Genomic DNA, 21,507 nt, shown 5'->3' on the forward strand with positions numbered 1-21,507 from the left:
GTATATATTTATTTATTGACAACTTGTATACTTACAGACAACAAGCTGATATCCCCCCCCCCACTTTCTCCTGCATTACTGCTCTCTGTCGTATCCTCTCCCTCGCTCCATTAGTCTCTCTTTTAATTTGATGTCATCATCCTTTTCTCCTATTATGAGGGTCTTGTGTAGGTACTGCTAGGCACTGTGAAGTCATGGATATCGAGACCAATTTTTGTCTGGACAGTTGCATTGTAAGGAGTGGTACCCCTCCTTTGGCTCTTACATTCTTTCCATGATTTTGTATATGCTCTATAGCCTTTCTTGCCATTGTGGTCAGATAGAATGCAAGGAATTATCTCAATTTTCCTGAATTTGTTAAGATTTTTTGCCTTGTGTCCTTATATATGGTCTATTTTAGAGAATGTTCCATGTGCTGCTGAAAAGAATGTATATTCTGCAGCCTTTGGATGAAATGTCCTGTATATATCTGTTAGGTCCATTCCTTCTGTGACCTCATTTAGTCCAGATGCCTCTCTGTTTATTTTTTCCTGGGATGACCTGTCAATTGATGAGAGTGGGGTGTTATAGTCACCCACCACCACTATGTTTAGTGTTATCTGTGACCTTAGTTCTAATAGTGTTTGTTTGACGAATTTGGGAGCCCCCATGTTAGGTGCATATATGTTTAGGATTGTAATGTCCTCCTGTTGGATTGTGCCCTTAATAAATATAAAGTGACCTTCCTTATCTTTCTTAACTAACGTTGTACTAAAGTCTACCTTATCAGATATTAGGATAGCAATCCCTGCTTGTTTTCTAGGCCCATTTGCTTGAAACACTGTCTTCCAACCTTTCACCCTAAGATAATGTCTATCCTTTGTAGAAAGGTGAGTTTCTTGGAGACAACAAATTGTAGGATCCTGCTTTTAAACCCAGTCTGCAAACCTGTGTCTTTTCGTTGGGGCATTGAGGTCGTTGATATTAAGAGATATTATTGAAAAGTGTGTATTTATGTTTGCCTTTTTTTTTTTTTTTTTTGTGTGTGTGTGTGTGTGGTTCTGGTTCTACCTGTGCTCTCTTGTGTTAACTAGTATTTGAGTATTGCTTGTGTTTTCTAGGTTCCTTATATGTGTGCTTTTCCTTTTCTTCAGCATGGAGGATTCTATCAAGTATTTTCTATAGAGCTGGTTTTGTCTTCAAATACTCCTTTAACCTGCTTTTGTCATGGAATGTCTTTATTTCTCCGTCTATTTGAATGGATAGCTTTGCAGGATAAAGTAACCTTGGTTGACAGTTGTTATCTTTCAGAACTTGGAATATATCACTCCAAGCCCTTCTGGCTTTAAAAGTTTGTGTTGAATAATCTGCTGTAATCCTGATGGGCTTGCTTTTGTAGGTAACTTGATTTTTCTCTCTAACTGCTTTCAATATTTTTTCTTTGGTTTGTGTGTTTGGAAGTTTGAATATAATATGGCTAGGAGAGGTTCTTTCCAGGTTTTGTCTGGCTGGGGTTCTAAAGGCTTCCTGTATCCGCATTGGCACCTCTTTCCTAATTTGGGGGAAATTTTCTTCTATGATTTTGTTGAAGACGCCTACTATGCCTTTGGAGTGGAATTCTTCTCCTTCTACTATGCCCTGAATTCTTATATTGGATCTTTTCATAGTGTCCCGAATATCTTAAAATTCCCACTCATACTTTTCTGTAAGTTTGTCTTTCTCTTTGTTGGACTGTATTAGATCTGCTACCTGGTCTTCTAGCTTAGATATTCTGTCCTCTCCCTCATCCATCCTACTGGTGAGATTTTCTACAGAGTTTTTTATTTCATTAACTGTGTTCCTCATTGCTAGTAATTCTGACTGGCTTTTCTTTATTATTTCTATTTCCTTATTTATGTCTTGTATTGCCTTCCTTATTTCATGAAATTGGTGTCCTGCGTCTTCTTTGATTCCTTTGATTTCCTCTTTGAGTTCCTCTTTGACTCCTTTGATTTGTTCTCTGACTTCTTTGAACATATTTACAATCATTCTTTTGAAATCTTTCTCAGGCATTTCCTCTAACTCATTCTCACTGGAGGTCATTTTTATCGTCTTGCTTTTTAGTGTTTTTTGTGTTATGATGTATATATTTTTGCATCTTGGGTTAAGTTAATGCTTGGATTTTCCAGCTAGCTGGCTGGGTATTCTTAGCTGTATCAATTGATTTGATGTTATATATTTTCAGGGTAGGAGCTTAAGGTGTTAGGTGTGGCACTTAAGACTCTCAGAGTATCTACAAAGGTGTTCCTAGGGGTTGAGTTTCCCTGCTATGGGAGTATTCAAGCAGGCTGAGTGGAATAAAATACAGGTCGATTCTAAAATTTAACTAAACACTGTATACATTCAATCAAAAACAGCCCCAAGTATGTATGCAAGAGTAGTTATTATAACGACCAGATCCTCTATCAAACAAAGAGGTTAAGATTTCTGGTCTGTTGAGGGATCTAAGACAGCTTGTGACCAAGTGAGACCTTTCCCTGGTGCAATCCCAGTTACCTTGGATGACTTTGGTCTCAAATTGCTGCCTGGGTTGTCGGGCTGCTGTTCTGATTTCTGGAGCTGGGCACTGGCTTTTCCTGCGGGGCAAACCGAGCCTGGATAAGTGTGGCCCTGCAGATCAGCACCCCTGCTGCTGGAACTGCTGCTGCTAAAACTGCCACTGCTGGGTCTGTAGCCGCTGCTGCTGAAGCTGCTGCTGCTGGGCCCACCACTGCTGCTGCCTCTGCTGCTGCTGTAGCTGCTGCTGCTGGAGCCACCACTGCTGCTGAAGCTGCTGCTGCTGGGTCCACTGCCGCTGCTGCCACTGAAGCTGCTGCTGCGGGATCTGCTGCTGCTGCCGCTCCTGGGTCTGCTGCTGCTGGGTCTGCTGCTGCTGCCACTCTTGGGTCTGCTACTGCTGGGGCCACTGTTACCAGTGCCAGAGCCACTGATGTTGCTGCCGAACTCTGCTCCTGCTTGGGTCCCACTGTTGGCTCAAGTTGGTGTGGCCGGGTCCGGAGACCGCTGCTCTCTTCGCCGGAGCTGGGCTCAGGCAATGGGGGAGTGGAGGGAGCCGCAGCTGCTCTGGTTCTCTCGCTGCTCCACGTGTTCTTCTATCTCGTGGTCTGCTCCTCCGTTGCTCACTGTCGCTCTCCCATCACATTTCCTGAGTTGTGGAGAGCGTGGTGTGAGGGGAAGCTCCCGCACCTGGCTTTTCTTGCGGCTGGAGCCAAGTCTGGCCGCTTTCTGTTGCGCTGCCACCGCTGCAGTTGGCGGAGCTGCCGGAGCCACTTTTGCCGGCCTGTGTGGGCTCTGGATGCTCTGGATCTCTTCTACTTCTCCACTGCCGCTTCAATTTCCTATACACCTCACTTTTTAGTAAAAGTGTGTATTTTGCTGAGTTTTTTTGGTCTTTTTCCCCCCTAGGCAGCTTTGGCGTGGTACCTATGCCACCATCTTAACCGGAAGTCTGGCTCTTATGTTCTTTCCACCACCTCTTCTGCAATGGACCCTGAGCCTTGGAGGCTGTGAGATGTTTCAGTGCTGGACACACCTCTGTCCCTTCTTCTCAGTGCTATGTTGCCTCTTGGGTCATCCCAGTGGTCATCACCATCTGAAAAGAGAAGCTTCTCTTTTGGGGTAGTTGCCAAACTCACCAATGCTGGGTGCTCAGTTTGATCCCTCCATGTTGTGCTGTGGAGCTGGAGCTCCTTTCAGCTGTCTGGCTGCACTGCCACTGGGGGATGAATGCCAGAGGTTCACGGTTCTGTTGGTGGGGGTTGGGAGATCAGTATTCTTCTTTATAGCTAATATATGTTTGATAATTTCCATGTGCAGAGAATATGATAAAAGTACATTGAACTTAAAAAAAACTTTGGTAACATTGATACATTATGCCAAGTATAAGTATTGCTGAGAGCAGGGCAGCATTATAAGTGAGCACTCTGAATTTCCAGTGAGTGGTTTTCCAAAATGTGCTGTGGTTCATTGGCTAAGTTGAAAAGTACTTGGTGATACTAGTTCTTCCCTTCAAAAGGTTCATATAGATGTGTAACTCTTTCCTCATCCTTTAGCCAAAGCTTATTTCCATGAATGAGGACAGAATAAAAGCCTTGTAGCCCCATTTCAGGTAGTGTATGGTTTCTTTTTGTGGCTCCTTAGAGTAGACTTTTTGAGAATGTTACACAGATTTGTTTCAGATACCTTACTAGGATTATTCCCAATTTTCAGGCTTTTTTTTTCTTCTCTTTGCTTGCATTGGTTTTTTTTTTCCCCCTTAATTTTTTTTCTCATTAACTTTATTTTTTACAAAATAATACATATATTTGAATTAAGTTAATACCTGACACATCTATTTAATTATCTAAACATTTTTGGCTTTGTAGTTTTTATTTACTTGTTGATCGTTAATAAGTGAAAAAAGAATAGAAATGTAATGCTATCCTTTCACTAGCCTATATGGCTACAGTTTTTTCTGCTTTATAATTTATACCTATTGTTGTATGGAGTTTTTTTTTTAATTTTTATTAACATTTTCCATGATTATAAAATATATCCCATGGTAATTCCCTCCCTCCCCACCCCCACACTTTCCCATTTGAAATTCCATTCTCCATCATTGTTGTATGGAGTTTTAAGATCAACATTAAATTTGGAAAAAAATGATCTCTTGATCTTATTCAACAAACTGTGACTTCTTGTGTACTGAATAACCTTAAACAAACTCCACACTGGTGATAGATATTAACTTGTGTTGTAGGATATATTTATTGCTATGGGTTTTTTAATTTTAATTTTTTATTTAATTTTAAATTTTTTAATTTTTTAAAATTTTTATTAACATTTTCCATGATTATAAAAAAAATCCAATGGTAATTCCCCCCGCCCACTTTCCCCTTTGAAATTCCATTCTCCATCATATTACCTCCCCATCTCAATTAACCTTTTATTTTTAATCTTGGTTTTACAACAGAAAAGTGAATCATTAAAAAAATAACATAGATGTCAATTTAAAATGAGGTTCTTGCTTTAAAGCATTACCATTATACCCTATAATTACATCTTATGTATACAAGAACTGTGTGCAAAGTGCTTTACATGCTATAAAAGATGACTTTGGGATAAGATACAAATGGCTATCCTTAGGAATCAGTTATCTTTGACTACTTGTAATGAGTCACAGTTGTTAACATCCTTAACTTTCACTACATTTCTATAAAGAGAAAAGCCATCATTTTTGTAACACTAAGTTGACATCTTTTTAAAAAAATTTTTTTGGTTTATTTTTATTTATTTATTTGAGAACGACAGACAGAGAAAGAGGCAGAGAGAGAGAAAATGGGTGCGCCAGGGCTTCCAGCCACTGCAGACGAATTCCAGATGCGTATGCGTGCGCCCCCTTGTGTATCTGGCTAACTTGGGTCCTGAGGAATCGAGCCTTGAATTGGGGTCCTTAGGCTTCACAGACAAGTGCTTAACCGCTAAGCTATCTCTCCAGCCCTAAGTTGACATCTTGATTTTTAAAAATAACTACTGATCCACAGGTCTAAACTTTATTTCTACATGTAGTTCAGCTTGTTTTTCTTCTTAATAAGTGAAGGACATTTTTTGTAAACCAATTATTAGTAGATCCTTTTAGACATTTTAATAAGATGCAATTAAAAAAATTTAAATCAAGGTACATTAATGAAAAAGATGTTTGGGAAAAGTAAACTGTATTCTAACACTTTTTCATCAAAGAACTGCACTATGTAGTAGAGATAGACTGGGTATTTCTCTTATTTAAAGCCCTCCAAATAACAGATGCTAAACACAGCATCTTATATAGAGCAACAATGCTTAAAAGTTATTTGATATACAAAGCTGGGCTTGGTAGCACATGCCGGTAATCCCAGCAATTTGGGAGGTAAAGGCAGGAGCTTCAGTAGTTCAGAGTCATCCTTAGCTACACAGAAAGTTCAAGGCCATCTGGGGTACACTGAGACCCTGTCTGGAAAAAAGAATATTTTGCTATGAAAAAAAGAAAATTTTGCTATAAAGTTTTCAGTTAAATCTTTACAGCACAAGGGATATTTAAGTGAGCAACAGGTTGGGGAAGCATACAAGAAATATTATTTCCCAGGACCAGTATTAGTCTCTTTTCATCTAAAGGTGAGAAGTGAGATTAAGGGAGTACAGATTCCATTCATTAGGCATGCTTTTCATCATATTGATGAGCACATGGTCTGTTAGCTCATACATTCTGCCAGTACCCTTGGTTAAGCTCAACACATATATTATACCCCAAAGGAAAAAAAGGAAGCACTAATAGGTTAAGAATTAAACTGTTGTTTACCACTTGCAGAAAAGGATTTTCATGTGTTTTCCTTTTTCACTTTTATAAGTCAACTTTCCTTTTGTATTACAGAGCACCCTAAATAGTAGTCACTATATCTATATTTGTTGCATTCAGGTTCACATTGCTGGCAGAAAACACCAGACCAAGTGCAGCTTGTGTGTTTGGCCGGGGGTGGGTATTTTGGCTTACAGACTCAAGGGGAAGCTCCATGATGGCATAGGATAGCAATGGCATGAGCAGAGGGTGGATATCACCTCCTAGCCAACATCAGATGGACAACAGCAATAGGAGAATGTGTAATAAATATTGGCAAGGGGAAACTGGCTGTAACACCCATAAGCCCGCCCCCAATAATACACTGCCTCCAGGAGGCATTAATTTCCAAATCTTCATCAGCTGGGAACCTAGCATCCAGAACACCTAAGTTTTGGGGGAACATGTGAATCAAACTACCACAACAATTGAGAAATTATTACAAAGGAATAAATATAAAGGATGTGATTATCAGAATTACTTTGAAACCTACATTAGGCCCATTCTTTATCATCTCCTTCAGCATATTTTGTATGTTCCATGAATCGTCTGTGAGCACTAACCTAGAACATGGACTCTAGTTTTCTGAACACCAACTGAGTTGTGAAGATTCAACTATGTGTAGACCACTGAGAATATAAAGTTCTCTTGGCGGTTCACTACAACTTGGCATAACAATTCAGTGACTAGTATAAATTGATTTAACCTCACTTGAAGTTTACTCTTGGTTTGCATGCTTTCTTAGGCTTTAGAAAACTAGAAATACTTATAAATCTGATCTCTTCATCACAAATGTGCCTTGGAAAAGCAGCTTATATTTCTCTATGAGAGATAATCAGGTAAACATGTTATATAACAATAAACACTTTATTCAGTTATTTTCTTCTCCATTTTTGATAATATAAATGTGCCAACCATTGGGCAATAAAACGCCATATAATAGCAAAAGTTAATGTACCAGAAGACATCTCAAAGGGCTACCAAGATGATCTCTATGAGGAGGGATGTGTCTATGATGTTGATTTCACCTGCAATGAAGTCTGTGAAGGACATTTTGCATGTCCTCCTCCAAGCTGATGAACACCAGAGCAATAGGCTTGTTGAGGCTGCCTTATGACCCTTGGTCAGAGCCCCAGCGCTCTCCATCACCTCCGCTTTCGACTTGCCTGCCCTTGGTTCCTTCATTCAAATGTGGCATTCTATGACTTTTTCTTGTCCAAATTGTCCTGTAGAGTCACAGTAAACCCCACTGTCTGAGTAACTTGTCAAATGCTGAACTCCTAAAATATCTTCATTGTGATCATTATTCATACCTGGGTGAACATGGACAGAAGTTTTTCCAGTTTGGTCCTAGTTTTGATCTGTAAGTTTTACTTCTCCAGCTCTTTTGTCATTCCAGGAAGAATGGGCACAGATGTCATTCTATATAGTTTTTATTTATTTGAGAACAGAGACAGAGAAAGAGGCAGATAGATAGAGAATGGGCACGCCAGGACCTTCAGCCACTGTAAACAAACTCCAGATGCCTGTGCCTCCTTGTGCATCTGGTTTACGTGGGTCCTGGGGAATTGAGCCTCAAACCGGAGTCCTTAAGCTTCACAGGCAAGTGCTTAACCACTAAGCCATCTCTGTAGCCTCTTCCTCATTTTCTTATCACTACCACTCTGTTCTATTTCTTTTCCTTCCTCTTGGACCTCTTCTCCCTCAGACTCAGCACCATTATCCCAGCTTTCAGCTTTACCATTCACAGATTTTGCATCTGGAGAAGTCAGAACATTATCAAGATCTAAAGTTAAGTCAGAACTCCTGCTGCTCTTTGTGTCTTGTACAAATTAATAAAAGGGACTAATGACATGCAGCAGTTCTTCAACTTTTGTCAGTCATGGGCATTGGTTTAATAATTTTTTCATTTCTTCTACATATGCAATCATAGCTTCTTTGGCCATATCACCCAATGAACTCCAAACATCCAATTTGTATCTTCCAATAGGATCCCAGAATGCAGGCCTTGGAGGTTTTGCAGGGTTTTTCAGTTGCCTATTTATAGAAGTTATAAAACTTGAGCATCATTTTGTTTGTTGGCTGGAATGATCCATTTTTTGGCTAACTGTGGATCACCTTCATGGCTGCCTCAAATCTGGTTTCGTGCACCGATCAGGTGTCTGCCATCTCCAGCTGTCAGTGGGAATCAGGCAGCAGCCACAGCACTAGCTTTCTTAGGTGCCTGCATGAAATGAGAGGAAGAGCATCTCTAACAGTAGGCCCTGGGGGTCAGGCCACTGGCATTCATGGACCCTTGCTCCCACACGTAGGCTACCAGCTTCAGGCTGAGCGGCCACACCCCCATGCCTTCGGAGTCAGCTGTTGGTCTCATGTAAAATTTTAATGGGGAACTAGGTCTGTCTGTGGCATGAGCAGTCATGCCTAGGAAGATCTGAGTAGGGGCAGATGGACATGGGCATGCCTACATTCCTACAGTGTTAACATCACCTGAAGTTTGGGAGAGAGAGGGACTTTTTTATAATGAGATGATTATGGATTGTATAGAGCACCACACATTTACATACATTTTGTGTAGTTTTAGGAGTAAAAATGAAAAAAAGAATTTTAATGTTCATTGCTGAACTGCTGAAGACTATGCCCCAAGCCATGGAATATTTACTCACTCCTCTGCCATCAGAAGTGGTGCCAGGAAGACACTTTCTCATAGCTGATGAAATGGATTTTACTTCTTTTTGTAGCCAAACACTGCTACCTTTTCCTGCTTCCTAGCTTCCATAATTTACTAATTTTCTTTTTTTAAGTATTTTATGTATTTGTTTGCAACAGATAGCGGCAGAGAGAGAGAAAGAGAGGGAGGGAGAGAGAATGGGCGCATTAGAGACTAGCCGCTGCAAACAACCTTCAGCTCCAGACACATGCACCACATTGTGCATCTGGCTTATGTGGGTACTGGGGAATCAAACTTGGGTTCTTAGGCTTCACAGGCAAGTGCCTTAACTATTGAGCCATCTCTCCAGCCCAATTTACTAATTTTTTATAGAACACCTATTCTGGGCTGGAGAAATGGCTCAGCACTTAAGGCACTTGCCAGCAAAGTCTAACCACCTAGGTTCAATGTCCCATTACCCCCTTAAAGCCAAAGGCACAAAGAATACATATTCTTTCAGGGCCCAATTTGATGAGTGTTCATTTGTTTTTCTGAAACATTATTTATTTATTTTGTTTTTTTGAGGTAGGGTCTTGCTCTAGCCCAGGCTGACCTAGAATTCACTATGTAGTTTCAGGTTGGCCTCGAACTCACGGCAATCCTCCTACTTCTGCTTCCTGAGTGCTGGGATTAAAGGCGTGCATCACCATGCCCGGCAAATATTAGTTATTTGTATGGGAGCATCTCATCTATATGTTTGCATTTTTTCAAAGCATTCTCACAGGAAGCAGGCTCAGTGGTGGCCACATCACTTGACAGACACCATCTTCAGCTCCTTACTGAACCAAGGGGCAAGGAACTGCTCCCAGCCCAGGTAGTGCATGTCTCAGGTGTCCTCTACCTTCTCTCAGCAGCTTCTCTCCTCCAGTGTATCATGTGACTTAAAGAAACAGGTACTTGGGAATTATCTAACATCATGGAATGGGAGCTATTCCTGCTTGTGTGGCCCTCAGTCCTCTTTCTTTAATCATCCTTCTTGGCTCAGAGCCTGTCCCAGAATAAGAGAAAGGACAATAGATAGGGGCTTGGGTTTGAAATGAAACTAGTCATTTGGCAGTGCAGATATCATGTGATATACATCAACCATCATTGTCATTATTTTAAGGATGGAGCATATTACTAACTGTAGGTACTTGAAATAGAAAACAATACCATACTAGGAACATGGGAGGTAGAAAATTAGTAAACCATTTCAAAAAATAAAGTTCTTGGAGCTGGAAAGATTGCTTAGCAGTTAAGGTGCTTGCCTGCAAAGCCAAAGGACCCATGTTTGATTCCCTAGTATCCACTTAAAGCCAGATGCACAAGCTGGCACATACATCTGGAGTTCGTTTGCAGTAGTTAAGAGGCCCTGACACACACATTCTGTCTCTCCCACTCTCTGTCTTTGTCTGTCTTTGTCTTTCTATATGCCTCTTTCTCTCTTTCTCATAAATAAATAAAAAGTAAATAAAATATTCAACCAGGTGTGGTGGTGCATGCCTTTACTCCCAGTACTCAGGAGGCTGAGGTAGGAAGGTTGCTGTGAGTTCAAGACCAGCCTGAGACTACATAGTGAATTTCAGGTCAGCTTGGGCTAGAACAAGACCCTGTTTTGGAATAAAATAAAATAAAAACATCAGAGTTCTTTACTTTGTGCAGAATGGACATGTGCAAGTTTGTGTTTAAATATCAGAAAGCCAATACTAATAGCCATTCTCAGAAATGCTAGGCTTGTTCAGTTTTATCACAACCCTGCAGGTTTGAATATTGAATCAACAGGAGCTCTAAAAATCTGATAGAGCTGTATATTTTCTCTAGTTGTCAGGAAGCTCTGTACAATCTTTGTCAATTGAGAACTAGTTAATATCATTGAAGACCATATTATTTTCCTATACAATTGATGAACATGCTGGTTTCAGTAGTGTAGCAGACAGCTTCAGGTTCACTGAGATGAACTTTCAGACAAGGCACAGTTGTGGAAGAAGGGATTTATTGAAGTTTACAGATCCAGGCAGAAGAAGCTGGCCTGCCTTCACAGGCTCAAGCAGACCGAGAGAGAAGCACAAGCCTAAATCCAAAAGCCACAGCACACTCAGGAACTCCTGCTATGCACACTTTGCATATCTTTAGATTGAAATCTGAAACCCACCACCACAGCTAAAGAGCCACCCAGTGACATTGCCTCCAGCCAGGTGACTGCAGATGCAATCTACAAACAAATAAACAACTGAATATATTGGGGGCCATCTATTCAAGCCACCACAAGTAGTATATAGTACTTTTTTCCTCTGAAACATTGGGGTGTGTGGTGGTATTTTGGAAGCCAGGAGGCACTGTAAATTATTGGTTATATTAAATTGATGCCATATCCACAGCAGAGCAAGAAAAAAGGATGAACTGGGGACAAAAATAGTAACAAGTTTTTCTCCAGGAAACCTCAAAGCACATAATGAGGTATTACCATGTTGATTATGTTTAAAAAAAGAGGAGGAGGGGAAAAATCCAAATGACAAAAGATCATAACTTTTAGCTTAATAGAACAGACTGTAGATCAAAAATTTCTTGTTTATGCTTCTGAAAATCTCTGAGAAGCTCAATAACATTTAAGAAGACTCTCATCAACTCTTAATGATTTACTGGCTGGTGGATGAAGAATGTAATATTGCACAAAGTTAAGTACTGTGATTTTCCCCAAATGGTAATATTGTTATGTCTCCAGATGGTCATTTTTAACTGCTTCTTGTTTTGGAATGTTTTTCCTAATTTTCTGAATTTCTTTGAATTTTTAAAAATCATTTTATTGTTCATTTTTTATTTATTTATTTGAGAGCGACAGACAGAGAGAGAAAGACAGATGGAGGGGGGGGGGGAGAGAATGGGCGCGCCAGGGCTTCCAGCCTCTGCAAACGAACTCCAGACGCGTGCGCCCCCTTGTGCATCTGGCTAACGTGGGACCTGGGGAACCGAGCCTCGAACCGGGGTCCTTAGGCTTCACAGGCAAGCGCTTAACCGCTAAGCCATCTCTCCAGCCCTTAAAAATCATTTTAAACAACAGAAAATAGCACCTTTAAATCCTTCTCAGGTATCCATATTGATCCTTTTTTTAAAAAATCTTTTTGACTTTATTTATGCCTATAACATTCATTTAACACAACTATTACTATTTTGTTTTACAGCTAACTAATCTGTTTTTCATAGAAGTTAATTATCTTCCCTATGTAGCAGAAATAATGAGTCTTACATAAAAACATAAAATATAACTATCATCCTCAGCATCTTATTCCATTGGAAGAGATCTTACTTAAAGCACAGATCACCAAAGAATATGTGATCAACTGAGATTTGTTTTAAATTTAACTGTGATTTTCCAAACTAGAAAGCTATATTTTTCAAACTAGAAAAAGAAAAAGGCAGGCGTTCTTAAAGCTTTTTTTTTTTTTTTTTTTTTTTTTGAAGTAGGTTTTCACTCTAGCTCAGGCTGACCTGGAATTCACTATGTAGTCTTGGGCTGGCCTTGAACTCAGTGATCCTCCTACCTCTGCTTCCTGTTTCCCTAGTGCTGGGATTAAAGGCATGTACCACCATGCCTGGCTCTTATATTGTTTTTTAATACACTTTATAATATATTCTATTCATTATAAGATAATGTGAGAACTTCTTTGAAGAAATAATTGGATTTTTTTTTCTTTTTTAAAGGTAAGGTCTTACTCTAGCCCAGGCTGATCTGGAATTCACTTTGCAACACAGGTTGGCCTTGAACTCATTGTAATCTTCCTTCCTTAGTTTCCTGGATCCTGATATAGGTATGAGCCACAATGCCTGGTTAATACTTGGAAATTTTAGGGCCATAGTCATCGTAAACATTCAATAGTATGGTACAGATCTAAAAGAAAAGTTATTTGGATTTATTTACAGATAATTTAACTGTACAAACTCAGCAATGTGAGAAAGTTAAACACTGAGATGTACTTTAAATATTTGTTAGAATTAGTTTAGAATTCCTATCAAACTTAACACTAACTTTTCAGGTTTATTTATTTACATAGCATATGTGTGTATGTGTGTGTGTGTGTGTGTGTGTGTGTGTGTGGCATATGCATGCACAACAGGGTTCTTGCTACTGAAATGAATACCAAATTCTTGTAAGACTTTTGGCTTTTTTCTTTATGTGCATGTCTGGGGAATTGAAACCCTAGGTCTGCAGGCTTTTAACTACTGAGCCACTTCCCCAGCGCCAGCACTATATTTAATTAACATGATAGTAAGTCTAAAATATTTCCTTAACAAGAGTAAATCTTAAATTAGTATCGTAGAGGCTACCATTCCTTTATAAATATTATTTTGATTAAATTTAATAACCCGAAGTTTACCCTGCATTTTAGTACCTTCATTTTATCTGAAAGCAAATGATGCCAAAACTAAAAGTAAGCAAGTTTTGTTTTTAGAAGAATTGGTCACAATAACTTTCAAGGGCTTATAATTCATAATGATACATTTACTTTTAACTACATTCTTCAAAAGGACTTTTAATCTGATAGATAATCTGTTGGTTTGGATTTGGACTTCTTTATTGCAAGCTGCACATATGCAAAGTATCTTTAAAAACATACTCATCACTATTCCACTACTGTGAATATTATAAAAATGCAAACAAAACAAGGGAGGGCCATATTCATGCACAAATTATATATGAGTCTGCTCTTAAACATGCAAGTGTTTGCATGCTGGGGTGGTGGTATAGCAGTTTTGTCTGCTCTTAAGTGCCTGGTGTCTTCACAGGACACTCACATTTTCCTTTTTCCTCCTCTTCCTTCTGCTGGTCCATCATTGCCATGATAATGTTCCTCTCTTCCTCGGTCAGGTGGCTCAGGTCGGGCAGCTCTTACATGGGGGGAGGCCCTGTGGGTGGTTGAGGACCACGGGGCCCCACCACCGATAAGGACATCTTCTTGGCCTGCCCGGGCTTGGGGGTTGAGGGGTCTGGGGGTGGTGGACCCCCTCCCGCTAGGCTGTCTTCTCTCACCTTTCCCATGTTGACTCTTACCATATCATCTGTATCATTTTCTCTATGCTTACTCTTTTTTTCTTGAACTTTTTACAGATATAGTGCTTACTACCCTTGACATAAACATAGTTCAATAATCAAATTGGGAAATTAATGTTGATATATAATCTTCAGACTTAAATTTTATCAGTTATGCCAATAATGTCCTTCATAGCAGGAAAAAAAAATTCAATATGTAGTCTCGATCCCGTGCAGTGTTCAGTTGGCATGTCTCCTACTGTCCTAAGTCTTGACCTTTGCTGTCTGTCATCTTGACAATAAAGATGTAGGTGGGGGCTAGGAAAATGGCTTAATGCTTAAAGGCTCTTACTTAGAAAGTTTGTCTATCCAGGTTCAATTCCCCAAAATTTACATAAAGCCAGTTGCACAACATGGCTCTAGCGTTTGCAGCAGCACGAGGCTCCGACATGTCCATATTCTTCCTCCCTTCTGGAGACCCTCCTACCTCTGCCTCCTGAGTGCTGGATTAAAGGTGTATCACCACACCTGGCTAAGAAAATGAATTTTAAAATATGGAATTCTCAGAAAGCTACAGGAAGAATTTTGTGTATATTCACCAGAAAGAAATGATAAATGCCTGGAGGGGATATATTTTATCTTCTTTTTCTTTTTTTTTAGTTGGCAAACAGAGATTTAGGTATTTATTCACTGTGGAATTTTCAAAAACAATTTGTTTTAGTTGAGTTTCAGCACTACCTCTTCTCTCCAACCCCTTCCTCCCCGCTCAGTTTATATTAATCTTGCCCATTCTGTTTATATGTCACCTGTGTCCTTTCCCTCTTCCTTTACCTCTCTTTCATCTTATCACTTTGTACTCACTCTTGGTTACCATTCAACCTTTATAGGTTGTACTCGTACTTGCTCCCCCCTCATACTTGTATGTAATACAAGCAAAGATGCATGTATCAGAAAGAGTATGCAGTGGGGGTCTTTCTGATTTTGGGTAATTTAATATACTTCTTTCCAGGTCTATCCATTTTCCTTTATTTTTTGTTCCCATAGTGCTAAATAGAATTCTGTGTGTAGCACATTTTTACTATCAATTCGTGTGTCTGTGCACATCTAGGCAGAATCTGATTCTTAGCTATTATAAATAGAGCAGAGTAGGCGGGGATGTGCAAGTTTCTCTGTAGTAGAGTGTGGATTCCTTAGGGTATATGCCCAAGAGTGGCATAGCTGGGTCATATGAGAGGTCTATTTTTAATTTTTTTCACTGTTCATCAAGTTTGGAAATGCATATTTGCAAGCAGCAACACAAAAGTATTTGTGGAGAATGCATAATCTCTGAAAATTTTGAAAACATCCCTGCTACCAATACATTTCTAAATACAAAACTATTATATTTGTTACTTCTGTGTAGTAAGAGAAGTTCATTTTCAAACAGATAAAATTCAGTCTTTAGGTGTAAATGGTCTGAATGGCAGTCTTTTTTTTTTTTTTTTTTTTTAATTTCTTAGTCATTTGGGATCCTTTAGCATGCAAAAGCTTTGGACAGGAGAGCCCACAAAGAGACCAGGGTTGTATTGTGGCTTCCAATTAGGCTAGAGCTGGGAATGCCTCGGAGTCATACACATTAGGAGCTGAAACACTTCACTTATCAGTCTTACTTCCACAATTTGGACATCCATCACAGCCACCATGGCCATTTCCACTTTGTCTTCCCCTACTGCCCCATCCGGGGCACCCTAGGCCTAGATAAATTTGATCTCCAGCTGAGATGTTACATAACTGAATCTTCAGTATGAGCTACTTCACGTTTTTTTGTTTTTTTTTTTTAATGTGAGAGACTTGGTGCATCAGAGCCTCCAACCATTGCAGTCGAACTCCAAATGTATGCACCCTATGTACATATGCGACCGTGCACTCTTATGTCACTTTGTGCATCTGGCTGATGTGGGCCCTGGAGAGTTGAGCATTAGTCCTTAGGCTTCGCAGGTAAATGCCTAAACCGCTATGCCATCTCTCCAGCCTCTGTTCACTTTTTGATTTATCAGGAACAAATCCCTTCTTCCATTCCTTGAACACCTTCATTTGGTTTCTGGATATTAAACTCTACTTTATTTACTTAAGAGAATGGGGGGAGAAGAATTGGCACACCAGGGCCTCAGCCACTGCAGTTGACCTCCAAACACTTCGCCATCTAGTGGGCATATGAGACCTTGTGCTTGCCTCACCTTTGTGTGTCTGGCTTACATGGGATCTGGAGAGTCAAACATGGCTCCTTAGGCTTCACAGACAAGCATCTTAACCACTAAACCATCTCTCCAGCCCTCAGTCTTTATTTTGAATAGCTTCCACACATCCAGAGTCATCACTCTTGGACCATCTTCCTTAATATCTTCAACTTCATTCTCCTCGTTTTCAGTGTGTGCTACTGGATGTTTGTCACCTTTGGCTGTTTCCTCTGTCACGTGTGATTGACCCAAACCACTGCAATTACAAGATACCTGTTTCTGAATGTATTTGGGGAACTCTGTTAGTCCATCTTTGACAGTTCCAGTTGTGAGGTCCACTACCTCCATGCTGGTCCTCTTGCTTCAGACAACTGTAATGTGAAAAGGAAGATCTATCCTTTCTACTACACCTGTCAAATTCACTTTTGCAATGAGAATCAAGTCCATCATCATGGCCTATTCCATGTCCATGGCCTCCTAAACCCTTTTTAAGACCACCATGGCCTCAGATAGGCCAGATAATCAATAATTGGTCTATCAACTGAAAATTCGCCCTTTTCTTCAAGTGGCTTTTCAAACCTCCTTTCACAAGGTGGTCACCTTTCTGGTCTTCTATCAGTTATTTTTCCTTCACCCTGAAGTTGTTGATTCAAGTAGTCTTCCTGCTCGTCTCACTCCTTTCTTCAGTGTCACGGATGGTGGTCTCTTCATCAGTCATGCTGACATTGGGAGCAGCAGGTTCTTGTAGTCCTTCTGCCACTCTTTTTTTTTTTAAATTTTTTTATTCAATTGTTTTTTTATTTATTCATTAGAGACAGACAGAGAGAGAGAAAGAGAGAGAGAGAGCACGCGCCAGGGCCTTCAGTCACTGCAAATGAACTCCAGACACGTGCACCCCCTTGTGCATCTGGCTAACATGGGTCCTGGGGAATCGAGCCTTGAACCAGGGTCCTTAGGCTTCACAGGCAAGCACTTAACCACTAAGCCATCTCTCCAGCCCCTCCTGTCACTCTTACTGCAGCTGTTTGCCTGCAGTGTTGGAGTTGGTCTGAGCCACACTTTTGGCCCTGGGGGCCCCCAACAGCTTCTTTTTCTTGTTCTGTGCTACCTTCAGTACCTTGAAGAGGTCAGATTCGTCTTTAGATAATTGGCTGATTCAATTTGTGGCCACATAGCTGAAGTCTTCCTGTAGGTACCCAGGCATGCGGTAGGGTCTCACTCGAGTCCAGGCTGACCTGTAATTCACTCTGTAGTCCCAAGCTGACCTGGAACTCACTGTGATCCTCCTACCTTAGCCTCTTACCTGTGCTGGAATTAAAGGAGTGTGCTACCATACCCAGCTCCACCTCACTTTTTGAGACAGGGTCTCTCACTGAACAAATCCCAGGGATTCTCCTATCTCTACCTCCCCAGTGGTGGGATTACAGATATACGCCTCTGTACTTGGCTTTTATATGGTGCTGGGGATTTGAACTGGTCTTCATGTGGCAAGTACTTTGCAAACTGAGCCATTTCCCCAATCCTAAATCAAGCTTTCTAAAGTTTTTTTAAAAAAAAATGAATTGGAGCCATGTATCTGATTATCCATAGTGTATGCTATTAGTGGTTGGCCTTGCTCTGAATGTAATGTTCTCCTGCCTTCTTTGCACCTTCTGCCTCCTCCTTCCCTGGTATGTTGGGGAATGTGAGCTTCAGTGCTGGCAGCCTCTGAAGTTGCTGTAAAGCTCATAGGGAATTGTGAATTGTTGGCCAGTTATGTAAGCTCAGGTTGAAAGCTGAAGTGCATGCAGAGGTCTGAGAGTTGTCAGCATGTCAGACCCTTCCTTGGCAGGTCTGTTGTGGTTTGACATTGTCCCAGTTCCTCCTTAGTCTTCTATTGGGAGATAACCTCCCAACATGTCTTGGGCACAGTTCAGGAAAGATGACAGGTGGCAATCTTCCTTTCTTTTTACTTTTCTTATTGGTTGCCTGGTCTTCAAAAATACATTGGATAAAGTTAAAGAAAGAAAAAGGGGGGGGGCATTCCCTGTCAGCCTGTAAAAGCTCCTAAGAATGTCTGCATATCTCCCCTCCCACAGCTTCTGCTAACCTCTTGTCATCTCTTCACCCCAGGACTCACAGCTGTAGCCCTTGCTAACACAGCTCTTTTCCCTATTCTCCTTACCCCAGCAACCTACATATAAGTCAGACTGGCCCCAAAAGACAGAGGAGTTAGGCCACAGCTGCCCACCAACCTCCTACCTGTTTTGAGGATCCTTTGGGGGAGGAGAATGCAGGGTTCTTCTAAGCTTCCAGGCTAATCCTGAACTCCTTTTAAAAAATATTTATTTATTTGAGAGAGAGAAAGAGTACGGGGAGTATTAGGACTTCCTGCCCCTGCAAATGAACTCCAGACACATGTGTCACTTGGTGCATCTGACTTTAATTAGGTACTGGGGGAAATGAACCCAGGCAGTCAGGCTTTGCACGCAAGTGCCTCTAACCACTGAGCAATCTCTCCAGACCCCTTCCTTATTCTACTCCTTTGACCTCATCCTGAACCCATGGGATTTTACATAGTTTCTCCTGCCAGAGTGCCTTAATGTTGATAGTTATGGGGGTGGGAGCAGAGGTGTGACAAGAAATTCTTTCTGTAACCACCCTTGTTATTTTTTACAATACCTATTTATTTATTTGCAAGCAGAGATAGAAGAAAGAGAAAAGAGAATGGGCACACCAGGGCCTCCTGCCCCTGCAAATGATTTCCAGATGCATGCACCACTTTGTGTATCTGGCTTTTGTGTAAGCACTGTGAAATGGAACCTGGGTTGTTAGGCTTTGTAGGCAAGCACCTTAACTGCTGAGTCATCTCTTCAGCCCTTAGCCTTGTTGTTTATTTATGAAGCCTTTTTTTTTTTTTTCCTAACAACTTTAAAATTTAATTTAAAAGTTTACAACTCTGGCCAGGCGTGGTGGCGCACACCTTTAATCCCAGTACTTGGGAAGCCAAGGTAGGAAGATCACTGTGAATTGGAGGCCAGCCTGTGACTACCTAGTGAGTTCTAGGTCAACTGGGCTAGAGCAAGACCCTACCTCAAGAAACCACACCCCTCCCAAAAACTTTATAGTTCTGTCTCACATTTTATTTGTGTTGAACCTTGCTGAATTTAGGAGACTCCTTCCCATTTCAAAGGTCAGGTTGCCTTCTTAAAAGAACAGAGTTGAAAAAATTATAAGTAAAATTGTTGTTTTTCCACTTGTAAATAAATTTCTCTATATAATAAGCTTGTTGGGGAATTTAGAGCAATGAAGCCTTCGTGGGCTTTTGATGGGCTTAGAACTGCCCAAATTCTAGTCTTCAAATTGTCCTAAGATTAACAAAAAATTAGTAAGCATAGATACAAAGAAGGGTAAGTTATGGAAAATGTGTTTGAAGAGAGAGTAAACGTAAAGCAGAAAGGCTCCCAAGCTATGATGGCTCACCCCCAAGTAAGGCGGGGTCACTAGCAGGGGAAAGTCCATATAGTGACCAGGATCAATTGTTCTTATAATCTTAGTGCTATAAATTAAGCATCCAACTGGGATAAGCCTCATTGTTATTTTTTTTTTTTTTTTTTTTTTTTTGCTTTTTGAGGTAGGGTCTCACTCTGGCTCAGTCTGACCTGGAATTAACTATGTACTCTCAGGGTGGCTTCGAACTCATGACAATCCTCCTACCTCTGACTCCTGAGTGCTGGGATTAAAGGCGTGCACCACCATGTTCAGCTCATTGTCAAGTTTAAATGTATATCTGGAACCTTGATTGGTTGACGGACCAAGAAGAGTGCAGATTCATTCTGCCAATGGTGAAGTAGGGAAGCCGTGAAAAGATTACTGAGGAGGAGGAAACAGGCAGCTGTTTGTGATGTCCACAGAGTCTGATTGGAGTTCTCTTCGAGTTTCACAAGGGCAGCTTAGCATCTATGTTCATTTGGGTCTGTGTGTCTACCTACTTACCTGTAAAAGAAAATTACCTTGCTCCTAATCTCTGTCAATCTGATATCACCTCATGTATATGGTTAAGTGCAAATTTCAGTTGGGGTTAGGTTCTCTCATAGGAAGCCCTGCCTTAAAATACCTGCAGTCAAGAAGTTGTCATTCATTTTTTGCTTGTTTTTAATTTTTTTTGAGCCAGAGTGTCAAATAATGTAGTTTTAATCCCAACTTTGCTATGTTGTAAAGGATGTCCTTGAATTTCTGACCCTCAAGTTTCAGGAGTATACATTAGGATCTTGATTAATTTTGCTGTGTTCCCTCATGGAGAATCTGTAAGAAGAATTAAAGGAGATTTATCTGCTTCCCATCATCCCCCACCCTTTCAACTCTGCATTCTATGGGCTCATCTGGGGCAGTGGAATATTATACCACAGAAGGTGCCCGGATGTTGGCCAAAACCAAGAAAGACTGAGGTCTCAGACAGGATTTACCCTGTGAGGTTTGCATGGCATGTGAAGACAGGAAGCACCTGCTGGTCACAGAATTGCCCACAGCATTAGTCCTGATAGACAGAGAAGAGGTGGCTGGAATGGAAGGGGCTCAAGGCAACACAGTTTGGGTAGAATAAATTATTGTATGCAAGGGAACAACATAACATGACCAGAGTTCCATACCAAAACAGTATCCTCCCAGGTTCAGAGGAGACCAAGGTTGGGGCAGGAAAGAGATTTCTGCAGCAAGCAGTTGAGAAATGGGGAGTGTTGGTACTAAGAGCCTTGCTTGTGGGCTGCAGGAGAAGGTTTATGTGGGAAAAACTCAGCCACATTTCCAAAAGAGTGGTCCTTGGCTGATCTAGTGGCATAGGTAGGAGGAAGGGGGTAGCCATGTTCCCCTATACCCTAGAGCAGTCTTCTCATCTTGTTTATACTGGTGACCTGCCCTGAACTGGAGACACACAAGGTACTTCATGTTTAACCTGCATTGAGACCATCTTGGTTAGGAGACCTGCCCAGAGACACAGCCTGTGAGAAGCAGTTTCTTCCTGTTTACCTGCTAAGTGCAAAACGGCATACTGCACACCACGTGATTATGTTGATAGCTGACATTTTTTTGTGTAAAGGCTTCTGTTTTTTTACACTGATGCTCATAAAAATCATTCTAGAAGTAGACTGACTCATAAAATGACTTTATGTAATGACTTTTTTTTTTTCTTTTGGATTTTCGAGGGAGGGTCTCACTCTAGCTCAGGCTGACC

The 21,507-nt window shown here is 40.8% G+C and overlaps 1 protein-coding gene and 2 pseudogenes across 1 annotated transcript in view; 1 reads left to right on the plus strand and 2 right to left on the minus strand.

Moving 5' to 3' along the window:
- Positions 1-21,507, plus strand: part of Chsy1 (chondroitin sulfate synthase 1) — a 95,976-nt gene that overhangs the window by 50,537 nt on the left and 23,932 nt on the right. The window lies entirely within an intron of this gene.
- Positions 7,553-8,616, minus strand: LOC105943987 (annotated as a pseudogene).
- Positions 11,586-17,502, minus strand: LOC105943988 (annotated as a pseudogene).

This window comes from Jaculus jaculus, chromosome 3 (assembly GCF_020740685.1).
Source record: "Jaculus jaculus isolate mJacJac1 chromosome 3, mJacJac1.mat.Y.cur, whole genome shotgun sequence".
Lineage (NCBI taxonomy): Eukaryota > Metazoa > Chordata > Mammalia > Rodentia > Dipodidae > Jaculus > Jaculus jaculus.